The 23,249-nt window shown below is 39.6% G+C and overlaps 2 pseudogenes; one reads left to right on the plus strand and one right to left on the minus strand.

Annotated features, from left to right (window-relative positions):
• The first annotated feature begins 1,518 nt into the window (after positions 1-1,518).
• LOC106827786 (olfactory receptor 7D4-like) lies at positions 1,519-2,449 on the plus strand (annotated as a pseudogene).
• A 6,086-nt stretch (positions 2,450-8,535) lies between these two features.
• On the minus strand, positions 8,536-20,514 carry LOC106827787 (olfactory receptor 7E24-like; annotated as a pseudogene).
• Between the last annotated feature and the right edge of the window lie 2,735 nt (positions 20,515-23,249).

Consider the following 23,249-nt stretch of genomic DNA (forward strand, 5'->3'; position numbering starts at 1 on the left):
GAACCTGTGCAATAGACCTAGTAGGAAATGAAATTGTTTGCCTCTTTTCCAATGCAATTGATGCCATTAACATGCAGAGCACATCCAGGGAAGACCCAGAGTCATGAGTATTTCCCATGACTCTGTTCTATTCTGCTCAATAAAAAAAAAAATTGGAATGCAAGAGAGCAAACTCTGTTCATTAAAAGTCAAGGGTATCTTTGACAAACTATAGTACTTTAAAGATAAATCATATCTATTTCCTTAGAATACCTCTCAACTAATTAGAAACCACCAGAAATGATGCAAAATGCCCATCCTCCAAAGGGTCAGAACAAAGATGTTCGTCCATACTTAAACAATTTGTGTATGATATGACCATTTTTATCACTCCAGAGTTGCTATCTGCTTTGGTTTTTTATACCTATGAAGATTGACAGTGATGACAGCCAATGGTGGCCTTTTACCTTTCTAGCTAGGCGTGTTACAAAATAGGAAGTATGCAAAAATATTTCTAACAAGGCAAAACAGAACATTGAAGTTCATTTTATGATCCTGTGTTTTTTCTTGTCCCTCATTACATGACCAATTCCTCTGTGTCAGGGTATAGGACTCTCAGGACCTGGAGTGGAGAGAATCAGAGGGTAGGTGGGCTCTGCATGAGTGTCCCCATATTCCCAGCCCCATTCTAAGCATCAACTTAATCTGAGTGCCATGTTTCTCACAGTCCCTCATCATTTCAGGGTCATATGTAAACATCCTGATGCAATTTCACTCTTCCTCCAGTATTTAATGAGTACCATAGAGGATTTTACTCCAAATTCTGTTTGTGACCTTTGTAGGATCTTACTTTATGGTACTGAAATGGTTTAAGCCTTGATAGCCATGCTTTCATTGGACCGTTTAACTAATCCTTTAACTTCACAGATGAAGGTCATTTTCTCAACTGGCAAATGTCCAAGAAGTATCTGGCCCTGCTTCAGCAGGATATTGATGGTTCCTGGTACAGGATGCATTAAGTGTTTATGAATGTGGCTTAGTATCTGGTAAAAACATTTTTTTTCTTTCTTTTTCTTCCCCTGCAATACTCTGTCAAGATGTGTGAGATACTCTCTCAAATTTTCTCACCTCTGAGACACAATTGTCTGACGCTTTTCTGAGTACCTGACTAAACAGATAACCCAGATCAAGTTACTGAGCTTCACTTGACCTCATGTTCCACGTTTGTGTTAGAGTGAGTATGGGCCATTTTGTCTCTTAGGTCCAAAGTTGCTCTTAACTTTGTAGATTTGATGATTCTAAGCCAAGATAAGAAAAGAAGATAGATAAGTGTCCCAGAGGCCAATGGACAGGGGTTGATTAACATTATGAAATGTGGCATGTAGCAAAAAACAGAAGGTAGGATTCGAAATTTTTTCATATTAAAGCATTTATGCCGAACACTTCAAGAAATTTAAAATGTGGAGATACTTAGAGTCTGTCCAGTGTCCATTACTCATTATTTTCCTTTCTCAACCATCTAGCTGATGTGTCAACAACATGGAACCAGGAAATCAAACAAGAGTTTCAGAATTTTTACTCCTGGGATTTTCACAAGACCCAGAGCATCAACCCATCCTATTTGGGCTGTTCCTGTTCATGTTTGTGACCACCTTGCTTGGGAACCTGCTCATCATCCTGGCCATCAGCTGTGATCCCCACCTCCACACCCCCATGTACTTCTTCCTCTCCAACTTGTCCTTTGCTGACATCTGTTTCACCTCCACCACCGTCCCAAAGATGCTGCTGAACATCCAGACATGGAGTAAATCCATCACTTATGCAGGCTGCATCACCCAAATGTATTTTTTCACGGTTTTTGGATGTATGGACACTTTTCTCCTAACTGTGATGGCTTATGACCGGTTTGTGGCCATCTGTCACCCATTGCACTACCCAGTCATCATGAACCCCTGCCTCTGTGGCCTGCTTGTTCTTGTGTCCTGGTTCATCAGCTTATCATACTCCCTGATCCAGTCTATTGATATTGCGGCTGTCCCTCTGTACCATTTGGGTAATTCCACACTTTTACCGTGAACTTGCTCAGGCCCTCATGCTTGCCTGTTCGGACACACTCGTCAATCATATCCTGCAATATGTGATGACTGGTCTTCTTGGCATTTTTCCCTTCTCAGGGATCCTTTTCTCCTATACCCGAATTGTCTCCTCAATCCTGACAATGCCATCAGCTGTTCGGAAATATAAAGCATTTTCCACCTGTGCATCTCATCTGTCTGTGGTTTCTTTATTCTATGGGACAGGCCTGGGTGTGTATCTCAGTCCTGATGCATCTTCCTGGAGGGGCATGATTGCCTCTTTGATGTACACTGTGGTCACCCCAATGCTGAACCCCTTCATCTACAGCCTGTGGAACAGGGACATCAAGAGGGCTCTACAAAATGTTCTCAGGAGAACACTCTATGTTCAGTGATGAGAAGATTCATCCTGGGTTTTGAGCTGACAATGGCAGCAGCAATTGGTTGAAGACATCCTGCCTCTTAATAACATGGAATTTTGTTCCTCACCTGCATCCATATGTGATTTTGGTCAGAATTGCCTTGAGAGTACTTTGTCTTAACCTCTTATTGTGACTCCCCTGTTTTTCTCACTTCTGCTCTCTTCATCCCTCCTTTTTCTTATCCATTATTGTACCTTACCTTGGATTTCCAGTCCTGCAGGTTGATTCCAGCCACTTCAAGTACCAGCTTGGGACAGTTGATTAAGAATTATGAAATAGTGCATTCTAGTTACCACCATTGCTAGTTCTTAGCAAATTCATTCATTTGACAGTATTCACTGAGCACTTTTGGTGTGCCAGGCTGTTGTAGCTGTTCTAGTATACAGTAGTGAAGGAAGAAAGAAAAATAGACACAAATCATTGCTCTCATAGAGCTTAAATCCAGGATCTCAGAGTTCATCAAATCACATTATATGTCCGAACAGAAAATACTCTGATGGATAAATTATTTATTTGGTTGGTAATGAGGCTGAACTTTTCTCCATAGGTTTGTTTAGTGTATTTCCAAAAGAAGTTATGAAAATGTATCACCAGAGACAGAAAAACCGCAGGGTCTAGAGTATTAGAACTAATCAGGCTCTAAGATTTTTTCTGTCTAGTCACTTCAATTTGCAGGTGAATTCACCAAGGCCCAAACACAGGAGTCCAGACAGTGAAAAAAATCTAGCTGAAAGGGGACCTATCTTCAAGTATGTTGTCAAGACAGAGCACTGGATTACAAGTCAGGAGAGTAAGAATCGAATCACAGATTTGCTGCCCCTTAGGTATGCGATGCTGAGCAGCTTCAGGTGACGCAGAATGTGTGAGGATCAGCATATCTCTTGATAGGTGTTTATTTTCATATCTTCTTAAACATAAAGAAACTAGATAATGTGTTAAGTCTTTGGAGGGTGGTGTTTGCCAAGGAACTGCAGGTAGAAAAGGCAAATACAAATGCAGGAATATTCATCTTGGTAAAGATTAATTGCTGCCCACTCCAGGATGGAAGGAGTCTGATGAAATCTCTTGCCACCAAGAGGTGTCCCTGAGGGAGATCACCATTTCAAAGGACAATATAATGGGCTTCTAAAAGGGGGACCCACCTCCCCTTTAATCTCTAGGCTTTGTGTCTGAAAATAAGCTTGGCTCTGGAGACAGGGAAAAGAATCGTGATTTTCAATTGTGGTAGCTGACATCTGACATTTGCTGACTTACTCGATATTTTCAGTCATCTAAGTCAAAAAATACTCCAGATGTCTGCTCACCTATGATCTGTCGTCACCACCACAGATCCCTGGGAGTCATGGACCCCAATTGCCATTCTGGAATTTTGCTCAATCGTCCACCTCGCCTCTTAAGGTTAATGAGACCATTTGAGTTTAGAACTCAAGATACTTGTAAACATAATTTAAAACTTCTACTTAAGTTTGGGGGCTAACTAGCCAGGCTATATCCAAAAACTCAAGAATTTAGAAGTGAAACAACAGTGGAAATTTTGGATATACATTGATTAAAACTGACTTATTCCCTTCAGCTTGATAAACTTTAAACAGATTTTTTTCTTACTATAGATCCCTGACCTTTCTTTTCTTAGAGCATTTACTTGAGAAAACTTCTCATTGCAAATTCCTTTTCTACTCCTTTGAAAAGTAGATAAATCTTCTCCCAGCTTCTTGTCAGTTTTACCCAAGAACATCTATCTTAAGGATCAGAGGAGCTACCTGTTTGAAATGTAATCATCAAGAAAGGGAGGGTCCCTATCTCCCAGCTTCTGTGGGAGGGTAGGAGCCTGAAGTTAGCAAGTACTGAATAGCAAACACAGATGTCCTAATCACGTCAACCAACCTCCTCACTAACATCTTCCAGTACTTTTCCATCAGCTCACCTCAGCTTTTAAAATTTTTCCATCTTTTGTCTCAGTGGAGATGAGTTCAATCTCTCTCCCTTATTTTAGTACTCTTGATTTCTATTGCAATAGTCCTGAATAGATTCTTACTTACCTGTTGGACTATGATGCAATTTTCCTTTGGTAAGTCAATGACTTTCTAGACTTCATAGCAAATTTCTACCACAGCATTGTTTCAGCAATGAAATTGCCCAATGACTCCCCTGTTTAAGATGATAATATCACAACTCACAAAGGACTTCAGACTAGAAGAGGAGCAAAACTCACTTTCTTGGTGCATGAGTTTAATTTGGAATAGAATAGCAGAGGCAGCCTGGTATAAAGATTAGCCCTCATAATACTCAAAATGTGTCAGTTCAGTCAGAAGGTAATGATAGTCAAAAAGGAACAGAGACTAAATTGATGGAGGGCACATTAGGGAAATTTAGATGTGTGGTCAGGGAAGGCATTATTAAGTGCTGATATTTAAGTGAAAAGTTGAGTAGGAAAGGGGAAGAAGTTTCTAGGCAGAGAGAAATAAGTGTAATGGTTTAGCAGCTGAAAAGAGCATGGTCTGTTTGAAGAACTACAAAAAAGCCAGTATGTCTAGACAAGTGGTTCTCAAACTGAGTGTTCAATGGAATCACTTGGTGGGCTTGTTGAAATAGAGATAGCTAGGTTCAAGCCACAGAGTTTCTGATTCAATAGGTCAAGAGTGGGACTTTAAAATTAGCATTTATAAGTTCTCAGGTGATGTTGACAGTGCTGGTCCAGGGACCAGAGAAGGAGTTAGAAAGAGATAGGAGAGACTAAATAATGAAGATCTTACAGACCCTGGCAAGGAGTTCAAATGTTATTCTAGGAGTAACAGAAAATGATCAGGAGATTTTACACAGAGAAATCACAAGTTTGTGTTTTTTAAAAAGATTTTATTTTTCTTTCTTCTCCCCAAAGCCCCCCAGTACATAGTCATATACATATTATTTTAGTTGTGTGTCCTTCTAGTTGTGGCATGTGGGATGCCACCTCAGCATGGCTTGATGAGTGGTTCTAGGTCCGCGCCCAGGATCCGGACCATCAAAACCCTGGGCCACCGAAGCAGAGCACATGAACTTAACCACTTGGCCACAAGGCTGGCCCCACAAGTTTTGAGTACATCTAAAAAACAATCTGGCTGCCATGTAAATAGCTAGAAAGTGAATATTGAGAAGCCAAGTGGAACACTTTTGCAAGAGCAAAACGTTTTTATGAACTCTTTTTGAAGAATGGGAAAAGCAAATAATATAACTGAGACAGTGCTGCTCAGATCACTTAATTGCTTTGGAAAAAGGAAATGAGGGTCTAAAATGACAAAATTTTGGGGGCCTGAGTGACCTGGAAGGGAGTAGGTCTCTCATCTGAAACATCTGTGCCCATCTTCCTCTACTTTATATGTGGGACACCTACCACAGCATGGCGTGCCAAGTGATGCCATGTCTGCACCCAGGACCTGAACCAGGGAACCCTGGGCCGACAAGAAGCAGAACGTGCAAACTTAACCGCTGCACCACCAGGCCAGCCCTATAGGTGCTTATGATTAGACAATTGGCTCTAGAAATTTGAGAAGGAGAAACTGCAGGAGCATGACAGAAGCCAAATAAATCACAATTCTTAAATCATATTTTATTTTCACCCTAGGATTTAATATTTTTAAATAAACTTTTTTGAACTATATTGCACATGCAGATATGTATGTTACCTAATTATTTTGAACTCTGCACTCCCTTTCTATGAAACATCTCTGAGTTTGGATTATCAGATTCATTAAGATTTTCTATGGGGATCTGTCTGATGTCCCCAAATTTATATTCTTCATCTCCTCTCTTTAAATTTTTCCATCATGGAGCCCAGCATTTAGTTTGTAATTCACAGAAAATTGCTGATTATTTAAAGAACTACCTTGAATTGTCTTTAAAAACTTCTCTAGTCCCTTAGGAAGTAGAGTCTGAGACAGTGATTAGTGTGCAGGAGGTTTACCAGGAAATGCACCTGGAATCAACACGTGTGAAAAGGTAGATACATAGTAAAGAATTCAGCCTGGCCTAAAGAGAGATGTTGCCTTTGTCCTGGGAGGTAATATTCAAACTTCTGAAATTTCCCTAGTGATAAGAGTGGTTGGTTATTTAGGGTGGGCTCCCCCTCCCAGGGACTATATCTGATACTTTATGCTAATGAGATGACTCAGTATAGGGGCTGGCCATGCCAAAAGACCAATCATGTGATTAAATGTGGTTGGTGCTTTGGGGAAAGCAATATGAGCCAAGCCTTCTGGCAGGGAGCCTGGAAACTGGGTTCAACCATATGGGCAATAATTCAACTAATCATGTGTGTGTAATGAAGCCTTAATAAAAATTCTGGACATTGAAGCTCAGGTGAGCTACCCAGTTGGAAATACTCTTTGAGTATTGTCACACACTGTAGCCAGGATGATGTCATGGGTCTGAGATCTGGACTCCATGAGGAGAAGACAAGAAGCTTTACATATGGAACCCATCCATACAAATAGCTCTATGAGTATCGTCCTTTGGCTGGTTCTAATTTGTATCCTTTTGCTATAATAAAACTATTATCAGAAGTACAAAGCTTTCCTGAGTTCTATGAGCCATTCTAGTGCATCATTGAACCTGAGGGAGTCCCCTCAGTTTGAATCATTCTAGTGAATTATTTAATGTGAAAGAGTCCCCAAATTTGTAGCCAACTGGTCTGAAGCAAGGATGGCCCTGGGGACCCCTGAGCTAGTGGCTAGTGTCTGTAGTGAGGGCACTCTTGCAGGAACTATTCCCACAGACTTTGCTGTTTGCAAAACCCTTTGTAGCAAGGAAGGGCATGCAAAAAGTCAAGCCAAGTTGATCCCATTAAAGGCCTCTGTAAACCACAAGGGAGCTGTGGAGTTGGGATAATCCCTTGGAGTTGGTTGGAATTAGGGCAAATGGGTGATGTTTACACCACCACGTCAAACAGTCATCAGATGTGGGCTGCCCCAGCAAGAAGGCATGGCCTTTGTTAAGGTGGCTCTCTGTAGCTGAGACAGATCTCTATATGGGTGGATTGCTGAGGGCTGAGTAACACAGTCAGCATCTGGAGCAATACGTCCCTCATTCTTGACAGGAGATCACTTTTTTATTGTGCTAAAATATCATAAAATTTACCATATTAACCATTTCTAAGTGTACAGTTCTGTGGCATTAAGTGCATTCACACTGTTGTGCAAATATCACCACCCTCATCTTCAGAACTCCTTGCATCTTGCAAAGGTGAAACTGTCCTCGTTAAACACTAACTCCCCATCCTCCTCCCCCAGCCCTAGGCACTCACCATTCTACTCTCCATCTCTATGAATGTGACTTCTCTAGGGACCTCATATGAGTGGAATCATACAGTATTTGTCATTTTGTGTCTGGTTATGTAATATGCCTAGGGAGATGTTCAATGAAATGGGAAGGAGAATTATCCAAAAAATTGGGAAATGCCTCTGGTCTGGTTGTCCTCTCCCATTTTTTCCTTGGGAATCATTCATCCCAGTTTTCCTAGGCAAATCCTAGTTAATAACTATTTATTTATACTCAGTATTAATAGTGTCCCATTTCAATTTAAAAATAGTACCCTGATTTAGACAGGAAACTAAACAGTCACCCTACTTGCTCAAGGATCTGACTGAGATCATTAAGGAGCAAAAATATTGTAGATGTCTTGGTCCTTAAGGTAGGGTTTAGATCCTCCTGACACATAGAAAAAAATCATGGGACAAGTATAGAAACAATAAATAATAAAAAAGACATCACTATGGTTATTTTGCAATGATAGAAACAAGACTGCTGGTGACCAAGAGTCCTGGGTAATGCTTAAGGAAAGTGACAAGAGTATACTGAGGTACCATGCATAAGCCTGGAGGGGCTATGACTTAAGTGGGGAGTCCAAAATAATCTCCCAACTCTTTTAAAGCTACACAAAGAGATAAAATGTTGTAAAAAGAAAGCAGAGGAGCCATATGGATACATATATACTATTTGACTAGAGATTCAGAATTTCTTGTGCATGTTTGATTTTGCTGCCTTTTCCAGTCCTGTGAACCAAAAGTATAGCACAAGCATTGATATTAGGCTATTCTGTTGACAATCCTCCACAAGGCACTCTTGATGTCTCTGTTTCTCAGACTGTAGATGAAGGGGTTCATTATAAGGATGACAACAGTATACATCACAGAGACCACTTCACTCTTACTTGAGGAAGATGAGACGGTGGAGTTGAGGTACACTCCAAGGCCTGTTCCCTAAAATAAGCAAACAACTGACAGGTGAGAGCCACAAGTGCAGTAGTGCAGCTGAGGAAAAATGACACCAGGACCAACAACCCACAAAGGTGGAGGTTCATGATGACTGCGTAGTGCAGGGGGTGACAAGTGGATTCAAGCAATTCACAAACCGTAGTTTGCTCATCTGTAAAATGGGTGTAATAATTGATCCTACCTTGCTATAAAAATCAAATTAAATAAAAGTGATAAAATGCTTTGATAGTTGTTCTCAGTGCTAGTTAGGCATAACTACCTGTTGATCTTCAAAAATTTACTGGTGTGCTACTCACAAACTAGAACCAATTAAATCAGAATCTCTACATGTAAATCCTTTGATCATACTAACACATAACCAGGGTGGAGAACCGTTGCCAGGCACTTAGTAAACGTTCCAGTAGTGATACCTAGTATTATTATTATTACCAGTATTACCTACCACTCATATTAAACATAGAAGTATTTAACATACTTGCTTCAGAATTCATAACGAATAAAAGTTGACAGTTTTTTGCTATCCTTGAATGATCTCATTCTCTTGCACTACAGTTGCCCAAAGGCAAACACTGTCATGAATTTGGCGGGTGTGTTTTTCTTTCAATGTTTCATGACATCAGTATTGATTTATGTATTTGTAAATAGTTTTCTTGAAAACTTACCTAAATACTTTCATAATACACATATTATTTCCTGAGAAGGTCTTGGGTACCAAAATATTTGTATTTTAAGTCTCTGTGATGTACATGCATCTATTTCAAACAATTTAAATGATGCATAGTATTACCTGAGAGATGAACTTCATTCTGTCTTTCAATTTTTTATTGTGCTAGTCCTAATAAAATTCTTGTGCTCATCTCCATAGCACAGAAGTGAAAATTTCCATAAGGTATATGCATGAAAGATAATTGCTTGAGTTGTTAAATTTAATACATTTGCAATTTTACTATTAATTATCTACATTTATTTTCCAAGTAGAAAATTTAGACAAAATCAACTACGTGCTCTTATTGTCAAGGTATAGAATCAGAAAGATCCTCCAAGTTTGTCCTGCAAGGGTCTTTCCATGATAGGTCCACGTGAAAATTCCCATCTTATATAGGAGATAATATTCCCATATCTCAGATTTCCAAAATGGGCTGCAAAATTCATTGCTATTCGTAGAGAACCATGTGATCTACAACATTCATTCCCTAAAGTTCCCTGTAAACCACTTGGCTCATTTCCCTAAGTCACGGATGAATTCACCAAATTCCAGGAGAAAGAATCTATGGTTTTTCTACTGTTTGCACATCTGGGTATAAAGCAGGTTTCAAAAGAAAACAATCATTCTGTTAAGTTAAAGTAGACAGAGACCTGGGACAGAAATTAGGAGACCTTTGTCTGAGTCCCACATCTTTCACTCAATAAATGTTGAATGTGTATCAATCTCTCAACCTCTCTGTGCTTGTATCCCCTACCTAGAAATGGGGAGAATAGTATCTATTTCTAGGACATGTGTGGCACCTAACAAAGATTTGTTGTTCACAAATATCCACTCAAGGTTTTAAATCAGAATTAGAATCATTATTGGAATAGTAGGTTTATTAGTGAAACACAATCCCAAGGAAGTTTTAACGACCTTTTATTCAATTATTTGGTAGAGAGATAGAAGCCTATCATGTCCCACGGAATTGATTCATGCAATGAATGGAAATCCTAACATGCGTCTCAGTCCACACAATAATATTCACCTTGCTTTCTCTTTGTCTCTCTCTTTTTTTTATTTTTATGAAAATCTCCACAATTTTTTTAATAATTGAGTGTTGTAGTTCTATTAAATGGAAAACGATGGATCCCTTAGTAAATTTGTGACATGGATACAAGCACTGTTTTATCTTTTGTCTAGTCCTACATGACATCGCTGGAAGTAAAAACAGGCAGGAAAGTTCCAAGTGTGGGGGAGCCATATTGACAATGGTCTGTTCCCGAGAACCAAGGACGTGTCTATTCAATATATAACAGATATCACTGCTGTTCTTTTAGGCTACTCTCTATCAGGCAATGATATTCTCTAAGGAATCAGAAATGAATGAGACTAAATTATTTCTCTTTAGGCTTTCAAATCTACTTGTATAAGGACAAAAATAAAATGTACTCTCAGGATCCAGAGAAAACCAAACCTGCAGATCACAGGACAAGTTAATTGGATAGATGGTGCTTAGCCTTGATAATAATAATAATAATAATAACAAGGCCTAAAATTTACTTTGTCCTTATGTTATGCATCCATCACATATTCAGTCACATGTTCAGTACTCATTTGGTTTAATTCTTACTTGACGTGCTTGTATCAAATGGAGATCAATTCAGATGACAACATAGAGGCTCAGAGTTATTATGAACTTAACCAAAATCACACAGAAAATAAGTAGAACAGATGGATTTAAAATTAAGTGGTAGGTTTCCGAGGTCCATGCTCTGAACTTGGTTTCTCTACACTTCAGAGTTTAAGCAAAGATTCAGAGGTCTCTTCTAAATGTCTCAAGGTATATCTTTTAACAGTGTCTTGTTTCCTGACTAAGAATGGAACCTCTTCATGTCTCCTTAGAGATCAAGAGGGGTTAAATTATAATAATGGAGGAGGAAGCAAACAGTGAGGCAAAATCCAAGAGCAGGGACAAGGGAGAGATCTGCCCTGAATTGCCAGGAGCTGACTCTTTCACTGGTTCCCATCTTGAGCTCAGCCATGCTTCCTGTAGTTGATGTAGCAAGTCCAACCCCCTTCCCCCTCCTGTGGTCACCAGAAACTCCAAATGGAAGAGCACAGTGAGCTGGGGTTTCTGTCTGGAGTAACAGGGAAGAGATACACAGGTTGGATTGGCTGGAATACTGTCTAGAAGCTCTGTCAATGGAGTCCACTGTCTGGATTCAAACATGATTTTGCCCCTTTCAATCCCAAGGCCTGGTAAAAATTATGTGAAAATGTAGTGCTCCTATCCTCAACTCTAAAAAGATGATCATGTATGTTGCTCTCTTTTGGGGTGGTAATGCAAATCAAAGGTAAATAAAAAACATAGCTCAGCACCTGGCACATGGAATCCCTAGTTAAAGGTTTGCGATACAGTTATCACTGCATCATGTTCGTCATTATTATCATCACCTTCATGATCTTTTTGAGTGCCTAGGGGACTGTTTACAGGGACCTATTTCCTGCTCTTGTGGGGAAGATGTCTATGAGAGATAGAACCAGTGTGGGAGGAAAATAGAGATCTAAATCAGTTCCAAGATCCCCATCAGAACCAACAATATAAACTTTGTAGGGCTCTGAGCTGAGTCTTTGAATTTTGGTGTCCTCCCCTCTGGTTGTACCACCTGTCCTGCTGGTCTTTTTTTTTTTTTAAAGATTGGCACCTGAGCTAACAACTGTTGCTAACCTTTTTTTTTCTACTTTTTCTCCCCAAGTCCCCCCAGTACATAGTTGTATATTTTAGTTGTGAGTCCTTCTAGTTGTGGCATGTGGGACGCCACTTCAGCGTGGCCTGACAAGCGGTGCCATGTCTGCGCCCAGGATCCGAACCAGCAAAACCCTGGGCCACCAAAGCGGAGCGTGCAAACTTAACCACTCAGCCACGGGGTCGGCCCCCATGCTGGTCTTGATAATGAGGAAACCATGCTCTCCCAGTCCTTCCCGCATTCAGTGTGTACCATTGAACATGGCACTCAATGGGCTGCAGTGCATCTCTGCGAGGGCAGGACAGAGGAATGCTAATTGGCTGCCCCTCTCCTGCTTTGTGTTGGATGAGAGCTGAGGCTCTGTCCTCGGGACTGGCAGGAAGGTAGACTCAGAAATGGGCCTCATGGTACAGACAACTACTCTGAGAAGAGTAGGCACACATGTAGAACCCACTGGACTAGAGGTGGCTAACTGATGGGGTGGAAAGCACGGCTGATTATTTATAGTAGGATGGCCTTGAGAGCTCATTACACACAGCACATAATAAGCCAAATTGGTCCATGTTATCTCAATCTCTGAGGACTTACTAATTCAATGGAAGAAGAAAAGGAGGAAAGTGAACATACTAGGAAGGATCTAGGCCCTTTCTCTTCTCAAGAGGGGACTGACCTCTACTCCTCACTTCTTAATTCTATGTTGCTTATCTTATAAAATTCAAAGCAAATCCACTGAATTAATCACGTAATTTAGAGAGAATTAGGTCTTCTATACCAAGAATCTGGTAGCATTTCTATGTTCACAGTTAAGATTTCTGTCTCTAAGGAGAACTTCCTATTTTTCTTTCTATTGTGCTGGCTTGTGGTTTTGGGTTTTATATGATGGAGATTTATGGTTTTTGTTATTTTCAATGACAATTCAGGTTCTCATTTTTCTTTCAAGTAGACGTATTGTTACATTAAACAACTGTTTATTTTGACATATTTATCTGGTAACTTGATAGTTTGCTTAAATAGTTCAAGTGGTCTCAGAGATGTCTACATTTAAAATATAGGCCAGGGCTGAAGTCATCTTAAGGCTTGAATGGAAGAACATCTGATTCTAAGCCCACTTAGACGGTTGTTGATAGGCATCAATTCCTTGAGGGACAGAGGATTCCCTTAGTTTCTTGCCAGATAGGCCTCTCCATTAGGCAGTTAAAAACATGCAAGCTAGCTTCCATTAGAGCCTGATGGTGAGAGATCAGGCAAGGTGAAAGCAGAGTCTTTCTACACATTAATATTGGAAGGGATATCCCATATATTTCCTCATTCTATTCATTGGAAGCAAATCACTACGTCCATCTCACACTCAAGGAGATGGGTATATGCAGGGTGTGAATACAGATGGTAGGGGGAATTGGGGGCATCTTTGAAGCTACCTAACACACAGGCCTCACCCTTTACCAGGACTCAGTTGACTCAATTGACTCAGAAGAAGAAGACAAGGGAGATGCTCCTCTGGTTTCTAGCATCATCTCCAACCCATCACACCATCATCTTTTCAGGAAAAATTCCCTGGAGAAGAATGAGCACATGGAAGAATTTGCTCTGTTAGGGGTACTTCTGCAGATCCCACCATGCTGCTCCTGGCCATATACTCAGAAATCCCTCTGGTTTCTCTTGCACTGATAGTTTTTCCATGGATGTCCTTGATCTCCATCAATGTCAGAGCAAGCCATAGCTATTCAGTACCCAAATTCAACAAATATCTGATTTCTACTCAACCAGAGAGGGGTCATCTGTCTCTAAGTATATGTTCTTTAGAATCTTTGTATTGAAGTCTTTAATATCATGGGCTTTTGTCTTATAAAGTGGGATATGTGGGAGATGGTCTATAGAATATATACCAAATTAAATTGGACATAAAAGCAAAGATGCTAATTATGTGTGTGTGCATCAATAGCATAGGAAAATTTGGAGGAGACGAAATAACCAAATGGCAGGTGTGTAAGGAAGAATTAGAAGAGAGGTGAGTGGTAAGAGAGTAAGAAACTTCAGATATCAGGGTCACTGCCAAACTGAGTTTAAAAGACATGGTATGAAAACCAAGGATATGTCTGTGAATGATTTGTTTTGTGTTTTTCCTAATTCCTCCTTCCTTCTACAATGTGCATTCTTGAAAGAAACTGAAAGATGAACAACTTATTGTATCCTCTTTTTAGATGTTCAATTGATAAATTTATGTTCTCATTTTTTATCCCTTTATTATTGTAGAACTTGTAAACCTATCCTTTATTTTGTGACTTTCAATCTTGTACATATTATTAGATGGACAAAAATATATCCTACTGAATATTTATCCTAATATGGATAAACAAATGATACATTTCTTCTCTCAGGAGCTTAGAGAGCACTCTACAGAAGGCCCAGTGGTCCAGGGAGAAAGGGAAATGCTGGATATATGGATTTTAAAATATTTTCACTTTTTCTGCTAAAAGAGGGAATAATTTATTCACATTATACAAAGTAAATGTGTGCCTGGTCTCTGCCCTCGTTGTGCTAGATTTGGAGTATAAAGATAAAGGATATTAAGTTCCAGCCCTTAAATTGCTCACCATCTTATTTGCAAAAATAGTAAGGTCTTAGCTCCAGCATCCAGGTTAAAGCACACTTTCAGCTTCAAAATTCATTGTCAGTGAAGTTGGTAGGTGATTTAGCTTAGCGGTAAAAGAAAGAGTGATTTAAACTATTTATTGGATAGCCTTTCCCAGAGTCCAGATTGCTATCTCAGAAACAATGTGTAGCATCTCTAAAGGAAATACTGATATGTAGATTGATATCTACACAGGTTCCTGGGTATGTTGCAGAAGACAGAAATGCCCAAAGACAGATTGATAGCGACAGAAGACAGTAAAGTGTGCTTACAAAGTGGAACTTTAAAGGGGCTGTTACTTATAAAAGGGAGGTTCTCCCTTTAGCTGAGGAGATGGCCCTTTTTTATCCTTGAATAATAAAATTAGAAAAAGTTAAATTTATTCAGAATGACTTGGGTGACAATGATCTACAGGCACAAAGAGAACCACAGAGGGACTGGAAATATCATATCACTATTTAAAATCTCAATTGTATACCCTTGACCAAGACATATCTTTACAATCACCTTTGTTTCCTGAGCTCATTATATAATACTCCAATTTCAAAATCTCACAGCATACCTTTCTCCTCATCAACAATTTATCCATCAGTGTTCAATCAGGAAAATAGAAACCACACTAGTTATTTTAATGAAGATAACTTAATAAAAGTAATTGATTAAATAGTTATTGAAAGATGCAAGGCATAAAAGAAAAAGGTAGTAACATAAAAATGTAACTCCAGGAAGTGACCATGCCATCGGCTGAGGGATACGGGAAAAGGTTAGGCTTATAAGGATATGTTGTCCTTTACTGATTACTACTGGAAGAACCTAGAAAAAAAGACCAGATGGAAAATCAGAGCAGTATTTTAAAGATTCTCCTACTACTCCAGTATCACCAACTACATTATAGAAGGGGAACTTTGAAGCAGAAAAACAAAGGCTTAATAAAGAGCATATATGAAGAATGTGGAGGGAGGAGATATGTGAAAAGATGTTACCAGGAATTTGAGAAAATTCACATTGCCTGTTACTATGGCAAGTTTTCTTGTATCTTCTTTACAAGCAGTGATCACTTTAAGATTTTCAGGACATGATCATGTACAGTAAAGGACCCAAGACAGACACGTCATCTTTCAATGAAAGATCTGACAAAATTCAATAGTTCTCCACCTTAGCTGCACATTAGAGTCACCTGGGGAGTTGTTAAAACTGTTCATTCTCTTTTCACTCTCCAATCCAATTAAAGCTTAATCTATGGTGCTGGGTTTTAGGCATGAGAATTTTTAAAGCTCATCAGATCCTTCAACTATAAAGCCAAACTTGAGGACCAGTGGCATACATTCTCTCACACAACCTTCACCAATAGATTTGATCAAATCCAAAGTTCTATGGAAAATACACATGGAAAATGAAATGGTTGATTAATTGAATATATATATATTAAAGAATAGAGTTCTGAATTTCTACAGGATGTCTGGGTCACAGGTGACAAATGTGGAAAGTTCCATAGATGTAATAGGATTCAATTATGCAGTGATTTTGACATACACAGGATCTCAAAATATTGCCTCAATCTGATCATGTATGTGCCAAAATAAGCAATTTTCAGATATGATAAATCAAGAGGAATAAAAATCATGAGCTACAAAAATTATGTGACCAAAGAGGCATTTGCCAATTCCCGTAGTTTGGTTTTGCAATCATTTCTAATGCACAGAACAATAAAAAATGGCCCAAGGATGGATACTAGGCTGTTTTGTTGAAGAGCCTCCGCAAGGCTCTCTTGATGTCCCTGTACCTCAGGCTGAAGATGAAGGGGTTTGGCATAGTGGTGACTATGTTGTACATCACTGAGGCCACTGTATCCTTGGGAGAACGTGAGACAGTCTAACTGAGGTACAACCCAAGGCCTGTTCCATAAAATAAGCAAACAACTGACAGGTGAGAGCCACAGGTGGGGAAGGCTTTGTACCTTCCACTTGTTGATGGAACTCTCAAAATTGAAGAAACAATTCATGTGAAAGAGAAAAGAATCCCTGAGACTGAAACACCACCAAAGATGGCACCAACAAATATATTAGTATTTTAGGTATCATTACAGGCAAGCTTGAGGAGTTGAGGGTCACAGAAGAAATGAGTGATTTCCACCTTTGTTCAAAAGGTAAGTTGTGACATCATTAAGCAGTGCAGGTGGGAGTCTAAAAGGCTGATCAAAAAAGGCACCAGAGGGCTGACCCAGTGGCACAGCAGTTAAGTTTGCACGTTAGGCTTCAGTGGCCCAGGATTCGCCACTTCGGATGCCAGGTGCAGACCTACGGACCGCTTGTCAAGCCATGCTGTGGTAGGCATACTGCATATAAAGTGGAGGAAGATGAGCATGGATTTTAGCTCAGGGCCAATCTTCCTCAGCAAAAACAAGAGAGAGAGAGAGGAGGATTGTCAGCAGATGTTAGCTCAGAGCTAATCTTCCTCAAAAAAAAAAAAAAAAAGACGCCAGAACCAGCAAACTACAGAGGTGCGTGTTCATGATGACCAGGTAGGGCAGGGGATAACAAATAGCTACAAACTGATGATAGACCATCACAATTAGGAGTACACTTTCCAAGCATCCAAAAAGATTTTTAAAAGACAACTGAATCAGGCAGCCCACATAGGAGATGACTCTGCTATGAGTTAGAATGTCCAAAATCATCCTTGGGGCTGTGGTAGAAGTAAAACTGATGTCAGCCATGGATGGGACGGAGAGGAAGAAGTACATGGGGGTGTGGAGGTTGGAGTCAAAGCCAACAGCCAGGATGATCAACAAATTCCCCAGCATAGTGACTAGGTACATAGACAGGAACAAGCCAAAGATTAGAGGGTGCAGTTCTGGATCATCTGAGAGTCCAAAGAGGAGGAATTCAAAGACACCTGTTAGACTCTGGGGTTCCACAGAGCAGAGACACTTTTTGGAAAACAAATGAGAGATGTAAAGTACACCAGTATACAGGTACCCATTAGTGTGTCTATATTTTGGATTCAAGCAGTTCATAAATAAAGTACTCATGCTTGAGGATCATATCCCTTCAGCAATATTTCTCAGTTGTGGCAAACACATTCTTCTCAGAACTCTTTTCTCTTTGGCTTTTGCTCCATTCACCTGTTTCTATATTCATCCATTTTGGAATGATTGGACCAAACAAATTAGCAAGGATATTTAGAGTTTTAAAAATTCCATAAACACACTAACATATCAGTTGCCTCCTTTGAAGGAAACAAAAGGAATAGGAAATATACTCTCTGTTAAAGAAAAAAAATGTTTTAATTAAAAGACACTAGTAAGCACTCAAATGTACTTCATTTTATCCAAATCCAGGACAATTAATTCCCTTGACTTGGACTATCTATGAATAATCTATAAGAACTACGTTATAAAGTGTCTGACTCCATTTTTTGTGTATGACGTTTGGCTGCTAAGATTTTTTAAACCAAAACTCTCTCTCTTCTTTCGCCCAACATCTGGGCTAGCTGATAAAAAAAAAAAAAGCCTGGGTCCTCCAATTATCAAATGAATGTCATGGGGATGTAATGTACAGCATAGTGATGATAGTTAATAATACTCTATTTCATATTTGAAAGTTGCCAAGGGGGCTGGCCCCGTGGTTGACTGGTTAAGTTTGCCTGCTTTGCTTTGGCAGCCCAGGGTTTCTCGGCTCAGATCCTGGGCACAGACCTACACACTGCTCATCAAGCCAAGCTGTGGTGGCATCTCACATAGAAGAACTAGAATGACTTACAACTAGGATGTACAACTATGTACCGGGGCTTTGGGGAGAAAAAAAACGGAATACTGGTAACAGATATTATCTCAGGGCCAATCTTCATCACCAAAAAAAAGAAAGTTGCTAAGAGAGTAGATCTTAAAAGTTATCACAGGAAAAAAACTGGAACTATGTATGGCAACAGATGTTAACTAGACTTATTGTGGTGATCATTTCACAATACATAAAAATACTGAATGATTATGTTGTAAACCTGAAACTAATATAATATTATATGTCAATTATATCTCAGTAAAAAAAAAAAAAAAGAAAGCTTAGGTCTTCCCTCCTTTGGCAACAGGAAGAGATTCAAACCTTGCAAGCCCATGCACATTTGCAGGAACACTCACTGTGAACCCACACCATAACCACAATAAAAAACCCAAGCCAGCCACTTTTCTTGAACTCGAATCATTTCATGATAGCTTAGAAGTCACATCATGCTCTCCTTAGATAGAGAGATCTTTATATGTGGAATAACACTTTGTAAACCCTCTTGCTTGTATGGCATTATCAGCCTCAACATCCAACATAAATTTTGAGTGGGAGTCCATCCTATTTCTGCTGAGTGTCTACTCCACTTGATGCAGTGAGTGTGGCACTGAGACAATGACCACTTCCCTCAGAGGTCTTTCTTCTCTTGCTCTGGCTTGCTTCCTGGCTCTGTTGCCTGGTGGTAAGCATGCCCTTTGAGCTACTGCCTGCAAGAAGATTGTACTGTAGACCGTGCTGCATTGTGATGCATTTGTTGAGTCTTTCCAATCCTCTCTTATAGATATAACTTACCTAATTTAGATATTGCAATAATTACTTGGCTAGTAGAGACAATAGCATGGTCCTTTCTTAAGGTGGCCCTGGGTCTTGTGTCAGCCTAGGCCTATCTGTATGTCTGAGAATGAAGCTGTGGCTGACACTAGTGTCAGGGGAAAGACTCTTTCTTAACCTGATTGGTTGTGTGTTTCAACCAGGCATTGGTCCTTGAGAGAGCTCAGGGGAGAGAGTATACCCTGAGCAAGATATAGGTCCATGGGGTGGTTGTTCATGAAAAAGTGGTCACTAGGGGAGAGAGAAAGCGAGAGAGAGTGAGAGAGAGAAAGAGAAGAATAAGGAGGAGGAGGAGGAGGAAGATAAGGGGAGAGGGGGAGTGCAAGGGAGGAGAGGAACAGAGAAGAAGAAAAGGAGCTATTTTGTGTCATGCCGAGGTCTGCACTCTTAAAAACAGACTCTGCTGCTGCTGTTGCCCCATGTCTTTGTCACAACAAAGATCCAGATCCTCAGGGTTATAGAGAGAAACTCTAATGGCATCTCTGTACTACAGTGAAGGGATTAATTCAAACCTCTTTCAAGAACAGTGCATATAAACCCTATTAAACAACCGTTATCATGGAGGAGGTCCCTATCCATGAAGATACTGATTTGAAGCTCTCTGGAAAAAAGAAATTTATAAATATGAGCAGCATAGAGAAGACCTCCCTTGAAGTATATCTAGTGATAAAAAATAAATAAATAAAAAGAGGAAAAGAATAGAAGGAAAGAACCTAGATATGAGGGAGGAAACAAAAAACTGAAATAGAGATACATAACTTGATCCACTTGGAAGTCCAAAATTCACTAAAAGAATTTACAGAACAAAAAATGAAAGGATGCCAATTAGTTTTTGGATCTCTTCAAAATAGGTTCTGAATTAACTTTAGTGTCTGCTGAAATGCACCGATTGGCAAATCTCACGTCCTGAATCAATACTGGGGCTCAAATTATGATAACAGCTGGAGATCCCACTAAATTTAAACAAGGTATCCTCTGTAACCTTAGGGAGGTTCTTGAACACAAAAAGAGAGGACAAACAGTGTGCCTCACCTTCACCATTGGAACTACTGTCTTGCCTGAATTCCTCGTTGCAACAGTACCCATTGCCCTCAGAAATCTCATGGTGGTCATGGATACTCTAGCTAAAGTAAAATTAAATTAAGTCTTTGGCACTGTATAGGAAAAACCTACCCAGTTTTTCACCTCCTGTTGTGTCTCCTTTACTTATACCCAGAAGGCTTCATTTCTGACATTTCTGGTCACCAACTGTGGGAGTTTTCACTACACGTGGCAATTCTCCATGACACCAGCTGAGTGTCCTAAAATTTAATTCAATTTACACTGCTTGCCTGGAGTTTTGGATTCTACAAGACTGCTCCCACACTCCACTTCAGATGCCAATCATAGGTAGTAGGTCCCCAAGTTACCACAACTATTGTTAGACGTGGCTACAAATTGAAGGGTCTCATGACCTCCTTCTCAGGTTGGATTAATTTGTCATTCTGAGTATTTGGAGGGAAACGAACAATCTTATTCATTTCTTTAGTCATACAGGACAACTCTGGAAGGGATGAAAGCCCAGACAGGAAAGCCCCCAGTGTGTGGAAGCCATATTGACTATGCTGTGTTCCTGTGAACTAACAAAAGGTAATCAATATTTAACAGAGATTTATATATATTTTATTTCATTTTATTTATAGTTTTTATTCATATTTATATATATTTTATTTATTTTGTATATATTTTACTGTGATTGGCACAGTGTAGGTTCTGGGGAATCAGAAATGAATGAGACTCAGTCATTTCCCAGTGAGCGTTCTGCTTGAGGTGACCTGGAAAGAGAAAAGAAAGGTTGAGTGGGTTGGTTGGGGCTTTTTTAAATTTTAACATTTTATTTAACCTACTATACCAAAAGTCTTATAATTTCACCAATATACGAAATTGAGATATTTTATGTTCTTTTTTTGAACATCTTCAAAATCTGGTATTTTATACTGACAGCACATCTCAATTTGGACTAGCCACATTTCAAGGGCTCAGTAGACACACTGAACTAAATGGTGTGGAAAGACATTTCCCTGTGCCCTGTGAATAGAGTCTCACTGCTCAGATCCAAACCTGAGTTTATCCTTTTTGCCCCAGGACCTGATACAAATTAAATAAAAATATTATACTTCTTTAATCAAATGTAAAATAGTCATAATGGGTGTACCTATATCTTGGAGGTGATTATACAGATGAAAATTTAAAAAGCTACATAGCACACAGCTCAGAGCCTGTCACAGGAAACCCTCAATAAGGTTTCATGATATTATGGTTATTCTCCTCATGACCATCACGATCATGATCATTTTGGAGTGCTTAGAGAATGATTTGGAAGGTTCATTTCCTGCTCTGGTGTGAGCAATGCCTATGGAAGCTAGAAATGTTGGTTGAGGAGAGCAGAATTCTGAATGAGAGTTCTGAAATCACCAACAGAAAACAGAACATAAATTTCATTGGCCTCTGAGCTGAAATTTTTCATATTGATGCCCTCCCATCTGGCTATCTCCATTAACTTGCTTGTCATGATAACAAGGGAACAAGATCCTCCACAGTCCCTCTTCCATCCTCCATCTCCCTGGGTAATCACTGGTCTGTGCTGTGTCTCTGCTGAGTCATGACCTACAAGTTTGGATCCACTGTGGTCTGCTGCCTGGTGAATGATGAGGTTTGAGGTTTTGTCCTCAGGACTGGCAGGAAGATGCATCATGCCATCACGGAGCGCAGCACTACTCAGCACCAAGAGGAGTCTATCCAACTAGCAAGAAATCCCCTCATTGGGAAAGGGAGAGTGCCAGCTTCTCCAGCCTTTCAGTGCCCTGCGCAAAGGACCTGCCTCACTTTCACCCCACCAAGAGAATAGCAAAGGTTATACATATAGACACAACTAGAAACAAGGAAGAAGAGCAGGACTACAAATACAAGCCACTAGTGGGTATGATTCTGGCACAGAAGTAGACACAGAGACCAATGGTACAGAATCAAGAGCCCAGAAATAAACCCCTGCATGTACAGTTCACTAATATTTGACAAGGAAGCTAAGAACACTCAATAGGGAACGAATAGTCTCTTCAATAAATGGTGCTGGGAAAACTGCATAACCACATGCAGAAGAACAAAATTGGACCCTTATCTTACACTACTCACAAAAAATGAACTGAAAATGAGTTAAAGACTTAAACATAAGACCTGAAACCATAAAACTCCTAGAAGAAAAAATAGGGAAAAAATTACTTGACTTTGATCTGACAGTGATCTCGTGGATATGACACCAAAGGCACAAGCAACAAAGGAAAAACAAATAAGTGAGAAGACATCAAACTAAAAAGGCTCTACATAGTAAAAGAAACAATCAACAAAATAAAAAAGCAACCTACAGAATGTAAGAACATATTTACAAATCATATATCTGATAAGGGGTTAACATTCAAAATAGATAAAGAACTCATTCAACCCAGTAGCAAAACAACCTGATGCAAAAAACTGGGTAGAGGACCTGAACACACAGTTTTCCAAAAACTAACAAATGGCTAACTGGTGTATGAAAGGTGTTCAACATTTCTCATCGCTAAGGAAATTCAAAGCAGAACCACAGTGAGATATCAGCTCAAACCTATTTGAATGGCTATCTTCAAAGACACAAGATAAGTGTTGTGAGGATATGAAGGAAAGGAAACTCTTGTGCGCTGTTGGTGGGAATATACAGTGGTGCAAATACTATGGAAAATAGCATGTAGGTGCCTCAAAAAATTAAACAGAAATACCATGATTTAGCAATCCCATCTCTGGGTGTATATGCAGAGGAAATGAAAACAAGACATTGA

The sequence above is a fragment of the Equus asinus genome, chromosome 20 (genome assembly GCF_041296235.1).
Source record: "Equus asinus isolate D_3611 breed Donkey chromosome 20, EquAss-T2T_v2, whole genome shotgun sequence".
NCBI lineage: Eukaryota > Metazoa > Chordata > Mammalia > Perissodactyla > Equidae > Equus > Equus asinus.